Genomic DNA, 13,956 nt, shown 5'->3' with positions numbered 1-13,956 from the left:
TTTTTGTTCTCATTTGTCAACTGACCTACAGCTAAACAGATAATTAATTATTCTGCTCTTTTCTATACCTTCCCAGCCAAACTTTCTAGGAAACCAACTTTTTGTTGATACCCCCTGCCTTTCAAGAAAGCCAGACAATTTTGACTTGTGAAGAGCCAGTAAATCCAATTCTTGATCCACCCAAGGAACAATAGAGATTTGCTCCAAAATCTAGAACAGTCTTCATCTCAGAAAGTAATCGTTTAATTTAAAAGAAAGAAAGAAAAGATAGAATGAAAGAAAAAGAAAGAAAAAAGAGAAAAGAAAGGAAAAAAGAAAAGAAAGAAAGTAATTGTTTATTTGCATCACTGGTTGGTTTGGGTTTTTTTCCTTGCCAAAATGGTTCTAGCTGGCCTTTAGTTGTAGTTGACTTCTTAAATTTTAAACCAACTCAAAGGTCCCTTTTTGCTCTCTACGGCATAACTATACCAGGCAGGCCAGCTAGATAATGATGCATGTGTCTATAAATCACCCATCAGCCAGCGATTTTGCTTCCAAGAGCACCATTGGAGTGCTCAGGTATGGGGTGTGTGGAGCAGAACGACTAAACATCCAGCATTTCTCCAATCCCCTAACACCTGCTAAACACTCACATGATCATACTAAATCCCAGTCTGGAGCAAGTTTGCAGTTATAGAATAAAAGCCCTTAAAAAACAGTTGATAACTGAGATACTAACACCATTTTAATTAGGGAGACACAACTACTAGTCACTGATAAGGCAGGCGGGAAATAATGTGTGTGCAACTGTCACATGGGCTATAATTATGTTTAAGACTTCTAGTAACATGACAGATAGTGAGAATGAAGCTTCATCGTTTGTAAGTCTCAAAATGCATGAATAGCTTTGGGCAGCTATTACTCATTAAAGAGGATCAAGATACTATTTTTCCATTTACAATGGGCAGGCAGAGAAAAGGAAAAGAGGAAAATCTATAGATAAAATTGGTAGAAATCAGTTTCCTTCCCCCTGCAAACAAAAACTTATATAAAAATATTTTAACTTAGGCTTTTAAAATTCTTTCAGACCATTCTATTGATTATAACATATACCCCAAGAACTAAGTTTGGAATCTTACCACTAAAGGATCCAAGACTTTTTTTAATTGCCTGAGTTAAATATCCTACAATTTCTAAATTCAACTCAAAAGACCTAGGTAGGCAATGCTAAGTCCAATGCATGGGAACTATTTTGCTATTTTTGCTATTTTTAATTCTGAAACACGCCATTTCTACTCTGAAGTGGGACATCTTGGCAGAGCTTTTCTTTCAGCACTCTAAGGAGGCACGTAGGGCAAGGAAGCTTACAGAGGCCTTAATACTCCAATTCATATGAACAGACTTAAGAATCATCCATAACGTACAGAGGATAATTGAAAGACAGGGGAAAATGGAGAGCCTAAAAATAATGTCTTTAATTATCGTTTTTTAAAAATAAATTGTCCTACCCAGAGTCCTGCCATAGAAGGTAGTTCATTCTCTTCTAATAAAGAAAATGTCTTTAAATTACCACTGTGATATTATTTCATAGTGCAAATACTTAGTTGTTCTTCACTTTGAAAAATCAGTTCAGCTACGTGGGATAGAGAAGCATGGGAAGCAGCCACGGCGGAAGTGATGGATAAACTCAGAGAGCTTACCTGCCTTCTTCTAGACCAGGGATCAACAACTGTTTTCTGTAAAGGGTCAGCTAGTAAATTTTTTAGGCTTTGTAAGCCATATGCTCTTTGTCACAATAACTCAACCCTGCCACTGTAGTACAAAAGCAGTGACTAACAATATGTAAATAAATGAGCTTGTCTGTGTTTCAAAAACCTTTATTTACAAAAATAGGCAGTGGCCTGGATTTGACCAACAGGCTCTAGGTCACTGGAATAATGTGCTGAGGTTTAAACACCGCTAAAGCCATAACATGACACAAGTCCGAAATTAAGCTATAGAATTAAACTATTGAAACTAAGGATTAAGCTATAGGAAAAAAGTAAAACAGAGATGGGAAGAAAAAAGAATTTTCCATAAATTATTAATACACTCCACAGATATAAAAGAAAATAATGTATCTATCGAACAAGAACAAGAAGCTATGAAAAGAGAACGACCAGAGGACAAGAAAGTACTTGCAAATTAAGAATATAAAACAATAAAGTTTAAAAATTCAGCAGAAGGTTGAAGATAAAGTTGAGGTAATATCCCATAAATTTTAAGGAAAGACAAATGCACAGAAAATATGAAGTCAAAAATAAAAGTTTTTCAAGATTAATCTCACATATTCAACATCTCAAAAAGGATTCCAGGAGAAGAAAGAAAAGAGAGTGAAAGGAATTATCTAAGATAAAATTTTTAGGCTCAGAATTTGTAAGTCTACTTCTAAGAATTTATCCTAAAGATATATGCAGGAGCAAGAATATACATATACAACTATGCGCAGTGCAACGTTTTTATAATAGCAAAAACTGAAAACAATTGTTCATAGGGTTATTTGGTTAAATAAATTATGGAACACCTATATATGTAGTTGTTTAAAAAATAATAATGTGGTTTTGGATGTAATAATATGGAAAGAGGCAAGTTGCAGAACAGTATGTTTACTAGGAACCCATTTTTATTTATAAATATAAATAATGGTTATAGATCAATACATATTTACAAATGCATTATAGCAGGTCTAGAAAGCTAACTCAAGAAGCTGTTAATAGTGGGTATCTCTTGAGAGAGGCGTACAATTTGGAGGGTTAGTGAATAGCCCTTTCACTTTGCATTTACCTATGTCTATGTTTTTGTCTTTTTTTTACAATATACATGTCTTCTGTAATTTTTAATAATCAAAAATAAAAACTAAATTATTTACACTATTACAGAGAGAAAAAATTTTTTTCCCTTTATAATAGCTCTGGGAAGAAACAGCAAAAATTATCAGGGGTCAGGATGAAAAGAAAATGAAATCCCTGGTTAAAGAAAGAGCATGAACCCGGGTAAGGAACACAAGCAGTAAAAGGCACTGCCTGGCCTTTCAGGAACTTACATTAGAGCTGGGAAGAGACCCACACACATGGCAAATAGTGACCAACCTCAGCTGTATAGCCTGCCAAACTGTGCTGTTATATCAAAGCCTGGGAGTTCAGAGGACAGAGACCAGTGAAGGCTGGAGTACCCAAAGATGCTTCAGTGAAGGCTGGAGTAGCCAAAGATGCTCCATGGAGGAAGTGAGTCATGAAGGATGCAAAGGCAGAAGAAAAAACATTATAGGCCGACAACCAACAAGAGTGAAGATACGGATTTTAATGACCATGCAGCATTCATGCAAAGGTGAAGAAACTACCTCATCTAAATTAGAGGGATTATGTTAGTTAGGATTAGGTTTGGCTGCATATAACGGAAGACTCAAATTACAGTGGCTTAAACAAGACAGAGGTTTACTTTTCTTTCATGCCAAAGGAGTCTAGAGGTGTAGAGTCCTAGACTATTTCCATAGCTTCTTCGTCATCATAGCCTCAGATTCCTTCTCCCTTCCTGCTTCACCATCTTTAGCACTAGTTTCCATCCTCAAGGTAGCCTCATAATTGCAAGATGGTTGCTACAGCACCAACCATCATATCTATGCTCCACACAGCAAGAAGGAGAAAGGGTCAAGGGAAAAGAGGCCTACCTTCCATTTCAGTCAGCCTCTCTTAAAGATCTTCCCTGGAATCCCCACCCAACAACTTCTATTTAATCTCACTGGCTACCCTTATCAGTTACAGGACACTGGAAATATGACAGTTTTTTAAGGTAGGCACGATGCTGTTCCTATTGATACAAGGTTTCTAGGGGTAAAGAAATAAGACTGTTAACCAACTCTGTTAAATAATTAGGTTATACTATGAAGGTCTTTGAAAACAAGGCAAACAAGAGTTTAAAGCTGAAAAGGAGAGAACAAAATTAGGAAATTATCTATCATCCACAAAGAAATATGTAGAGAAATAAATAAACTTAGAGTTTCAAAAGCATAGAAGGAATAAATTTGAAAAATAAGTGAGAAAAACACTACAGCTATTTACTTCTAAAAATGGCTAATTGGTTGCACAACAAAATGAATATACTTAATACTATTGAACTGTACATTAAAAATTGTTAAGACAGTGAATTTTGTTATAAATATTTTATCACAATTAAATTTTTTTTAATTTTAACTAGTAAGTTGATAATTTTTATAGTTATATACCTGAACTTACAAAAACCTGTGGTCCTGCTCCATTCAGAAACTCAACCTTCTACAATTTTCAAGAGAGATTTAGTAACACTCAACTGTATATTCTAACACTACCAATATGGGGTAGACTTCCAGTCTAAATATGGCAATAGAAGCCAGCCTTTCTCATTCTCATCCACACGCCCATGGTGCTTTGAAGATACCACTATAATAATAGCTATCATGTTGTGCTTTAGTTAGTTGTTTATCATTTTGCTGGTTAAGATGCAACTGAGCAGAATGGACTTTGTCATCAGACTTTCCACTTGCTAAATATGTTCCTCCAGAAAGTTGCTTTAACTCACTAAGACATGCTTTTCTCACCCTTAAGGTGAAGGTCATAACATGAATCTTATAGGCATTTTTAAAGTTGTGGTGAGAATTAGAGCCTGGTATTCAGTGAGAACTCGGTAAATGGTAGCCTTCATCATTATTTATGTCTTCCCTCCTGTATTCTAAAGTCTTCAAGAACAGGGCATGTCTTACTCATCTTTTTATGAACCCCCAGTGTCTAACAATACTGGATGCTCTGACAAGAATCATTTCAGCAAGTAGAAGGTCCTTCAGGAGAACTCTCAGGCCAGTCCACATCAGTGAAGTGAATGTTACTGACCCATCACAGTACCCCAGAAACCTAACAATTGTTGCTTCAAAAAGAAAACATATTTATGTTTCATAGCTTATTAAGTACATTTTACAATAACAAAGCTTCCTTTAGGTGCACTGTGGCCAATGTGCCTGTTTTAGAGTGTTTCCTGGCAAAACCCCTCATGAGACAGTCTCTTTCAGTACCAGATGTGGAGATGCATTTAGGCCTGGCCAGTCCCATCTGTGTTCCCTCTTCCTGGGAGTCTGCCTGCATCAATGCTTCCATGGGTGGTTCTGATGTAAAAAGCACAAAGATTCTGCAAAAGCTTCTCAAACCATCTCGTATTTTACCTAACTCAAATTTCTAAAGCACAGGGCACTCTGCCTTAACTACCTTTTGGTTGCAAAGCTTTTATGTTGCTCCTATCCTTTTTATCTTTCGCCTCTCCCTGCCTCTTGACATTTGCACTTTGGAGCATCAAATTGCAGGATGGAAAGGGAGACGATTTGATTTCTTCTGTGTATTCAGGAAAACTACCCTGCAGCACATTGTGCCTGGAATGTATCTACTCTAAATGCATTCCCTTGTCAGGTTATTACCCCAAGGTTAGGCAGAGCCAGCCCTGCTCTTCAGGCCAGAGGCCTGAGCATACATATCACCTGGAAGCCTTTTTTCTATTACTCACACCCAGGCCTCAACCCTGGAGGTTCTGATTCAGCAATTCTGTGGTGCATTCTGGACATGTGTATTTTCAAAATGCTCCCCAGGTAATTCTGTTAAGTTCCTCCTCTATTCTGCTCCCTTCTGAGGAGCAACTCTTGGCAATGGTTTCTAGAAAGCCACTTTCTCATTGGCCGTTAGTCTCAATTACCGGTGCTGCAAAGAATTGAACTGTGGATCACAGCCTCAGAATCATGATAATGGTAGCTAACACTTATTCTTAACGTAAAGCAGGCATTGTGCTAAACCCTTTATTTATATAACCTTATTTAATCCTCACAATACTGTGAGATACTGAGGTACTAGTGGTATCTCCTTTTTACCAAGGAAGAAATTAGTAAGTAATAAAGCCCAGATTTAAACTCAGCTTGTAGTTGTAACCAAAACCCTATAAGGCCTCATGCAGTGAGCTGAAGAAGATCTCAGGAGCCACATGTTTCTTTATGATCAAACTAACCTGTCATCATACTGACCACTCTATCCCTGGGCCATCTAGCTTCACCACTAACCCCAGCCCTCCTATCTCCTCAGTCTGTTCAGCCATATATAAATTCTGAAAATAATACCACGGATCTCGGTGTTTTTCTGCTGATCTCCTAAGCCTTCACTCAGCATCTCCTTCCAGAAAACTTTCTCCAACACTCGCATCCTCCATGCCAAGCTGGGTTAGGTGCCTTATCTACACTTCTCTTCCACTTCGTGTGTTTCTTGATCACCAGCTTACTGTGTAGCATCTTGATGGTGTCTGCTTCCATCTCCTTCAGCTCAGAGTTCGCTAAGGCCAGAAGTAACTTTCAATCATCTTTGATTCTCTGATGCCTAGTACAAGATCTGGCAGAAGGAACACATAACTGTTGGCTGAATAAACAACATCAGCATCAATGATACCTCCACCCTCACCTTACAGGAAGGACTTGTTAACTCAGCTCTGGAGTGTGGGGCAAGAAAGAACATCTTCCAGCTGGCTATCAAGACAATCTCTAGAAACTACAGATTTATAGTCTGCATTTTTTCCTACTTTCTCTTTTGCGTTCCACCCCAATATACTTACATTCTTTTTCTACAGCTAAGGAGCCAGGGACCCGGCAGTCTTGCTTACTCTACAGAAGATATGGCCCCATTCAAACCCCGCCTATCCTAAAAGAAAAGTCCTCTCTATCTCCTTAAATTCTTGCTTTTCCCCCAACTAGACTCATTAGTGGGAAACTTACTGCAACAGGTGAAATGGGGTCTTCAGAATTCTGAATGGAGGCTCTCAAAAATAGACATGTGACATATTAAAATACTTCATAGTTGTCTACAACATAAAGGTTGTAGATACAAATTCTCCTCTTTAACTTTTAAAATGTGAGGTCTTCAGAATTAGTTGCACCTTATGAAGTACAAGGAGATACAGCAAAAAAAAAGATGAGCAGGAACTGCCAGTGGAATCACACGGTAGTCAAGGAGATAAACAAGCCAAGTAAGAGAAAAATACAGAATAGCATTTACTTTTTACAATTTATCTGTAAAACTTTGTATGCAGCTTTATAGATAATGAATATTCTCTTATAATTTCTATTAAGAATTTTATAAATAATTTCTATTAATCCCTTAGAACACTCATACTCCAAGGTTACTAAATGTATTATCAACAAACCTCGTTGGTCATCATTCTCACACGACTCCCTGCCCCAATCACACTTGTGTAGCTCAGTATCAATCTGTTTTGATGGACATTTTAGCACTGTAAAAATGTGCCACTAAAATGACTTTGATGACAAATACAAAATAAAGTCCTTAAAATGTTCCTCAGTATAAAGCATTGCATTCTTCTTTCATACAATATAAGCTATATTAAGAAACTGGTTAAGTGTGTAAGAGAAGAATGGAAATACTATTTCATAAAACCTTTAACATACTGCACTATGACTTTCACCTTTGATATTGACTGCATGACAAACTGTATAAACCATAATAAGTAAACATCACACCACAAGATTAAAGCCCCAAGTGCGAAAGTGTCATTAATCAGATCAAACGCATATTTGCTTTTCTGTTGGCATCAAAATTTGTTTCTCTGTAATTTAAAATTGTTTCTCTGTAAGTTAAACATACCTCATGGTACAATGCTGATCCAAATCTGTGTACTTGGCAACGTAAAAAAGGAAACTTATCTTTCATCCACCGTATGGACATGTTATTCTCCAACCAAAATGATCGACTTGAATTAAAGTTTATTCTGTCCTTCTCCATAAATGTTGCCAAATCCAGCACTTCAAGTTTGAGTAAGTAAAAAAGAATGATGTATGTTTGTCCACAAAGCTGATTAAAAGCACAAGGCTTCAGCAGGGAGAAGTAGTGTGGTTACAAACATATTTGAGAATCTAAAAAGTTAAGATCTTCACCCCAAAATAATACACATTCATTCATACTCACCAAGTTGGGGCCACCCCAAAGCCCATTCATAGTCCATAGGTTAAGAATTCACACATTCAAACGAAAAACTTCATAGGGTACAGAAATAAAATCACTTGTGTTTCTTGGTAGCAATAACATACATAAATTGTGCAGCCGCTTAATTCTCATATTTATGGATTAACTTATCTTCTTTGTTAAATTAGCATCATATTACCTAAGACTAAAAATGATAATGTTTTGAAGTAGGAGTTAGTAATAAATTAGTTTTTAAAAAGGAGTTTTGTAGATCTTTCCCTACTAGCCCTCACAAACAACTTGTCCACGTGTATTTGCAAACTCTCTATCTGATAAAGGGTTAGTCTAAAATACATAAAAAACTCATACAACTCTACAGCAAAAAAAAATAAAAACAATTTGATTAAAAATTGTGTAGACAACCTGAATAGACATTTTCTCAAAGAAAACAAGTACATGAAAAGGTGTCAATATCATTAATCATCAGGGAAATGCAAATCAAAACTGCAGTGAGTGAGTGAAATTTGTGGGTGAAAATTTAAGCCAGAACAGGATATTTGCATAATCTAAAGTACTGTCTCTAAATGTTTCTCAGTTACGAAGGGAAAAGTAATACCTTAATGGTGAAGAAACCTGGCCTAGAACGCCTTAACTAGGGGATCAAAGTTAATATCACCGGTAATAAGACATATGGACATCATTTAGACCTTGATGTCCTACTCTGAGACAAAGATATCACTTCTGTGGTATTCTTGCCCAAAACATATAACCTGAATCTAATCATGAGAAACATCATACGATCCCAAATGAATAGATATTCTACAAAACAACTGACCAGTGTTCATCAAAAGTTTCAAAGTTGTGAAATATAAGGAAAGACTGAGGAATCATCAGGAATTGGAGGAGATTAAAGAAACACAACAACTAAATGCGATGTAGAATCCTGGATTGGGTCCTAGAACAGAAAAGAGACATCAGGGAGAAAACTGGAGAAACCGGTATATTTTAGTTAACAGCATTGCGCCAGTGTTCATTTCCTGGTTTTGATAATTGCACTGTGGTTAACAACATAAGTTAACGTTAGGGTAAGCTGGGGGAAGCTGCTTACCCTATTCTTGAAACTTTTCTCTGTCTAAAACGATTTCAAAATAAACATAAAATAAAAACCCTAGGGTTTTAAAGACTTCTGTACTTGAAGCTTCCATTTTTGTCTAATTCTCGAAAGACCAAAGACTCACTTCCTGTTAAGTCCTGAGAAAACAAGCCACCTCCCTCTCTGGTAGCCCTGCTTACCCCCGTCTCAAGTCTGACATTTGCCTCCTCAGAATTCAGCCTTCAAGCAACATTTATTTAGCACATCTTATATGCCAGACCTTATACATAAAGTGGATATGATCCCTGTCCTATCACAGCTTACTTCTTCTGTTATACATTCTATGTCAGTTGCTATTTGAGTCACCAAATTTTAAATACTGTCCCCAGTCCTGTTTTTCCAGGAAATTCATACTCTTATTTCCTATACTATTAAGAAAGTAATCCAGAGATGAACTAATCTATATTACTATTTGAACTATTATATTATTTAAGTTGAACAATAAATTTGTGTTCCTCTATCAAATGACCTCCATGTCCTTTTTTCTAAGAAAATTTATCATTGTTCACATGCCCCGCTTATACCAATAGCTGAGACAATGTTTCATTTACAAAGCCAACCAGTTAGTTATCTGGGGTTCTTCCAAGAGCTTGATGTTGTCACCTTTTAAAGACTTAGAAGTCATCACACCCACTATTACTTAAAGGAAAAAAATAAGCTTCCATTAGATAATCTTCACTAGAAAATTACTGACTTAGGCAATGGCAGATTTATTTTTAACAAAACAAGAAAACATCAGCAAGTAAAACCACATCAGGAGCTTCCCTACTAACTACTTCAATTTCTCCACTTGGAAATAGGAGGAATATCCATTTCCTATGCCATCATAGAGAGCACTGCACCGTGAAATTTTATAAGACAATGGGCCCTGGGAACTTTCATTTAACATATTCTTCATCCATCTCTCATCTCTGAGACACATTTTCCCACTTAACGGTGTTTTTGATACCATGAAGCCTTTGAATCTTTAACTCTTTTTTGATCCTGACACAACAGATTAGGGGACAAAGTTGCTTTCATATTTTATAAACTAATACATATAACATGGGATTTTTAGTTAGGAACACACACACAAGTCTTCGGTGGGGAACATACCTGTTTCGAGGTCTTAGCTGGAGATATATTATTCCTATAGTGTATGTATAAAATCTTTTTCTTATTAATTGGAGAGTTTAACATCGGCATTCATAAATAAATTTAGTTTATAGTTTTCTTTTGTAGGAAGCCGAATGTATCAGAGTAAGCTAGGTTACGCTGTGATAAAAACTCCCCAAATCTCAGTAGCTTACAGTTTCTTACTCATCTCATACGTCCACTGTAGGTCCATTATGTCTCTTTTCCATGTCATCTTCCCTCTGGAATGAGGTGGATAAAACAGCTTATCTGGCACATTGTTGGTGGTCATGGCAAGAGAGAAGAGAGATCAGGTGAAGCATGAACTGGATTTAAAAGCTTACACTTATTAAGTGGCACAATGTCACTTTTACCCTTATTGTATAGTCCAAGATCTGACCTGACTTCCACGGGGTGGGGATATATAATTCTACCACAGGATCTGGCTTACCTCAAGTCCTAGAGGCAAGCCAGATGTCCCTGGCGTGAAGAACTATTTTCTGTCCCCCAGGAGGGATGGCAGATACTTTGAATAGTACCAAAAAGAGGTCAGGTCGACATTTCTGTTGTGCTGGCTTCAGAAAATGATGTTGGAAGTTTTCTTCTCTAAGTTCTAGATTAGTTTAAATGCATTAGAATTTTCTATTCTTTGAAAGTTTGAAAGAATTCACTAATAAAACATTTGAGTCCAGAGTTTCTCAGATTACCTTCTCAATTTCTTCCCTGGTCATTGTTCTGTGTGAATTTCTGTCTCTCTGGGACCTATTTTGTTCATTTATATTGTCAAGAAAAGCATCCATGTAATCCAGCTTTTAAAATATATTTATGTAAAGTTTTGTCAAATATTGGCTTTTTCTTTTAAGTGGCTCATTCTTTTATTCCAGCTTAACTGAGGTATAATTGACAAATAAAAATTGTATGTATTTAAGGCGTACAACATGATTTGATGAACATATACAATGAAATGATTACTACAATCAAGCTAACACATCCATCACCTCACAGTCACCACATTGTTGCTAATTGTTTAATTTGTATTAACTTTATATGGTACAGAAATATGTATTTGCAAAAGAAAGTAATTTTAATGTATAGTTATAGTACCTACCTGAGTTGTTGTGAAGATTAAATAAGTTAATATATGTACATTGGTGAGAATAGTGCCTTAGTAAGCATATTAGATTTAGATACTATTATTGTCTATAATTTTCCAGTTTTTATCACCCTTATACTTAGTTAAAGCAGAATTCTACATAATCTTCTTTACAAGTTGACTACAGTTTCCTATCATTAACAATGTACTGACTTACACTGTCTTAAATAACATACTCCAAGTAAATAAAATTGCTAGACTATGAGTAATGATTTTATGGTAGAAAACCATGTGTATTAGCTCACAGTATTCTCTTAGAAATTATAGAATAAGGAAATTCACATAGGCTGTCAATAAATTTCATTGCAATTGTCTATTTTGTTCTTTCTCAATCCTTTGTTACTATCCAGATCTTTTCTCATTGGAAGAATGGGTTAGGGAGGTGAGCCTCAAAAGCTTTTATTCAAAAGTAGACAATAATAAAAGAAAAAAGATCTGACCACTGCTTTCTACTTGTTTCCTCTGAGGAAACTGCTTCTGATGCAGGCATTTTCTTCTTTTTAGTGGGAACACTTTTTCAAGACTTATCTGTTAGTACACCTAAAACTAATGTTATCTGTCAATTATATCTCAAATTTTTAAAAACTTTGAAAAAAAAACACTTCTTTTGAGTCCAGTGTTTTACAGTAATGTTTATAGAAAATTGTCAACCCTCGTTAAACTAACACAGTATATCTTTTTAACCTTTTGGTCAATAAGATCATCACACAGTCTGAGCTAAGAAAATTAATTTAAACAAAAGAAAGTCTGAATTAATATATTTAAAAATATAAACAATTCTATTTGAAATTTCTACACTAATAATTCAATGGAACTTAACATCTTACTTTCATGAATGGTTAATGTCTTATTTGTATATATTGCAGATCAAATCATTTACTTTCAAAATGCCTCTGAGCAGTCTGTCTCAAGTCAGTCACACCCTCATAGTTTATACGATTTATTTTTAAAAACACCCTTTATAATAGTATAAAAGAGGGGACCCCAACCCCCGGGCCTGTTAGGAACCAGGCCACATAGCAAGAGGTGAGAGGTGGGCAGGTGAGCTAGAAGCTTCATCTGTATTTGCAGCCGCTCCCCAGCACTAGCATCGCCACCTCAGCTCCACCTGAGATCATCAGACATTAGATTCTCATAGGAGCACTGGTCCCTGGAGCCATAAAGTTCGGGGACTGCTAGTAAAAGAACACTTCAACTCAACCCTTATCTAAGTGATCCAAATGATGTTAATAATCAGAAAAGCTAAGAAAAAGCTTTTCTCATGAAAAGCAGGTAGACTGTCTGTACTCACAAATGTGTGAAAAACATAGTAAAGCAGATAAGACATTTTTTTTATGTCATTGCATTTATTCTCACAACAATCCTTCAAGGGAGATAATATTAGCCCATTTGACAGATATGAAAGCTGAGGCCCAGAGCAGCTAGGAACTTGCCCCAGACTATAAAGCTCATGTCCTTTCCATTATTCTACATTGTTGAAAAGCTTAATCTTTAATTCAAAAAGGACTTAAGATTTATGTCCATATTTCTGTTTAGCATCTAATAATTATAGATGGCTTTTGAACCCACTTTGTCAACATAGCAATAATCAAATATCCTGGTTGTTTTCTGAGAGAACTCACCTTCCTCCTTAGGAACACCAACTTGATTCAGAGAAAGGGCCGCCAAAAAGCAGGTTTCTCATGCTTTTTGAAAGAATACTGCCACCTCGTGGACTAATGGCGAACCAAGGTAAATTGTCAGGCACGGTTTGTTTCACCTGATTAAAATTCTCAGTGGGTAATAAAGACAGCTTCCAGAAACATTGAGTTGTAGCTCTTAGAAAAAAAATAATATAACCATTTCACCTTGCACGCAGTAACTGCTGTTTTCACGTAAATTGCCAAGCTGGATCCAATAAGCATTCGTTCATTTTATCCATTCATTCCGCACATATTTACTAAGCACCAACTATGAATTGTGAATAAAGTCAAGAATTAATCATTAATAACTCAAGATTAATTAAGAACATATTCTATATTTCTAGAATATAAGATGCTATTACTGTAGTACTCAACCTAAGTTCAAATCCCAGATCTGCCACTAGCAAACTGCAGGACTTTGAACAAGTTACCCAAACTTTGTCACTTCAGTGTCGCCATGTGGAGAGTGGGAATAATAGTAGCCTTTGTCCCTTACAATTAATTATTTTGTAGAATACAAAGCACCCTGCATGAGGATAAGGTATTTAAGGCATATCTCTTGAAGTAATACTAGTGAGTGGAGCTTTGACTGGAAAGATGGAGATGAAAACAAGCAGCAGGAATGAGATGTTACCAAATAAAGACTTTGGGGTGGGAAATAAAGACTTACTCTCTAGGATCAGAATAATTCATAGTAATTTATCCCAGTAAACACTCCTCAAAATGCACAAAAACTTATGTAAAAGCTTGCTCAGTGCAGAACTGCTTGTAACCGTAAAAGAATGGCAACCACCTAAATGCCCATTGATAGACTAGTTGAACTGATTACAGCACATCTATACAGTGAAGTAGGCGGCCAGCATA

The sequence above is a fragment of the Pteropus medius genome, unplaced genomic scaffold (genome assembly GCF_902729225.1).
Source record: "Pteropus medius unplaced genomic scaffold, Ma_sr-lr_union100, whole genome shotgun sequence".
Taxonomy (NCBI): domain Eukaryota; kingdom Metazoa; phylum Chordata; class Mammalia; order Chiroptera; family Pteropodidae; genus Pteropus; species Pteropus medius.
Note: the sequence above shows the minus strand (reverse complement) of the source record.